Source organism: Mastomys coucha, unplaced genomic scaffold, assembly GCF_008632895.1.
Source record: "Mastomys coucha isolate ucsf_1 unplaced genomic scaffold, UCSF_Mcou_1 pScaffold12, whole genome shotgun sequence".
Classification (NCBI taxonomy): domain Eukaryota; kingdom Metazoa; phylum Chordata; class Mammalia; order Rodentia; family Muridae; genus Mastomys; species Mastomys coucha.
This window is the reverse complement of record NW_022196894.1, coordinates 13,773,741-13,775,857: the sequence shown is the minus strand read 5'-3', so window position 1 is coordinate 13,775,857 and position 2,117 is coordinate 13,773,741.

Below are 2,117 nucleotides of genomic sequence, written 5' to 3'. Positions count from 1 at the left end.
GGGGCGGAGGTTGACAGGTGAAGGAGCCACGTGACGAATCCTAGGAAATCCAACTCTGGAGACAAGCATTAGGGTGCAGATCTGAGTTTACTGCCCAGCACATAAGCTTATATACAATGTTTGAGTCAATACCAAACCCCTAAATCCTTGACCAATCGTATCTCGACATGCCTGCACCACACCCCAATGAGAAAGCTCTTCCTGATGAAATTACTCAGAAGGAGCAGGGTGGGGTGGGGGATGGGGGTAGGGTGGGGGGAGTGGAGTATCATTACCTGGTAGGACTTCCTTGAAGACTGGGAAGCAGCCACTGCCCTGGCCTGGGTTCCTTTTTGTTGGCTCACTGGTATACTGGGAGCCATCTTAAATCTAACGCTTTGTATGGCAGATCAGGATAGATGCCTGTTTCGTGCCTTGCTCTCCATTCCACTTTTTCCTTCACAAGGTTGATCTCCACATCCCCACACGATAAGGCATTAAATGCCCAGGAAAGAAGCATGCCAGATCAGGCCTCACACTTGTTATGAAAACCACTGTGTCATCTTTGGGCTCCACACTCACTGCCCCGCTTAATGCTATACTTTGGATATGAGTATTCTAAAGAAGCTCAAAGTTAAAAACTAATGTTCTACAGCTGGTGGAGTCACTCACTGTGAGGGTATTGAAGCATGAGGTCTCTTATGTAGCCAGTGGGATAGCCAGTGGGTGGCTACATTATCTGATTGTGTTATTACAAAGTAGTAAAACCTCATTTGGCAGTGGTGTCTAGGGGGACAAAATAGATTATTACGGACATGTTCTCAAGGGCTATATCCTGTCCTGCCACCCCATCCCTGCTTCCTGGTCACCATGAGGTAAGCATTTCTGATAGTCTTCCTTCTCCCCCATGATGTTCTGCCCTACCACAGCCCCACAACAATGGAACCAAGCAAGTATAATCGAAAATTTTTGAAACGGCAATCCAAAATAAATCTCTTATTCCTTGAAGTTGTTTATGCCAGGTTTTTGTCATAGCTGCAGAAGCTGAGTAGCCTACGTACCTACCCCCAAATACCATCGATACATGAATTTGAAGGTTTAAGCTCCCAACACAGTCAGATCATCCTCAGACTGGAAGAGAGTTGGTACAATAGTCCCTGGTGATACATGGTACCAGACTATGAAAAAGACATAAAGGAACCGTCTTTTGGGGAGGGGGGATTCTTTCTTGGTCCCAATATTTGAAAAGATGGTCTCCAGGTAGTGGCAAAACTTTTGGAGGTTGTGGGACCAACCACATATGAAATGGGACCTGACAGTCATAGGGGTGGGACTTTTGGGTTAGAGGCACACACGGTTATAGTCTGAGGTCTCTGTTGCCGACTGGCTGGTGAGATAGAAGCAAGTTGCTTGAGTCTTCACAGGCAGGAAGGAGTCCCTTCAGTTGCCAAGGACACCATTGTACTTCCCTGCCAGGAAACTAGAGTCAAAAGAAAACCTTCCCCTGAGGTGATTCTGTCAGTCCTGGGAAAAGTCCCCAGTGCTCCTTCATTATTAGCATTTTATCAGAATGTGGTATCCTGATTCCACAGTCAGCAAACCATCATCAATATACTAGTCTTTACCGAAGCCCATGCTCTGGTCAGCTTTCCTTAGTTTTCCTTAGTCCTTCTGTATTTGAGAATAAGAAGCCACCCAGAGGACTTCTCATGCTTCACTGGGAGACCAGCTCGGGGACCTATCAGCTGTTATCATGGTAAAAAGTATGATCACCATAAGTGGCCAGGATTTATGTGTGTCACCTTGGAGACAGTGAGTCCTCTTTCTAGTCACAAAGGGAGTTGCGTACTCCACTCAGGTCAGCACTGCAGTCATCAGCAGGGAAGCCTGTCATCTCGTCTTTCCTTGTCTTCAGGGCCCAGATGTTCTGCTCTCCCCAGCTATCTAACTATCACAAAAGCCCTCCCACGCTTCCCTCTGCCCATCGTCCCACATTTTCCCCAAGAACCTCTCCATCTTTCCAGTTCTCTAAGCCAAATATAAGCACCTTCCTCAACCTCATTTTTTTTTGAGAAGGAATTTATTGAGGTTCATTATTTCAAAGGGGTCAGTCCATCCATAGTGCGAGGAAGGACATG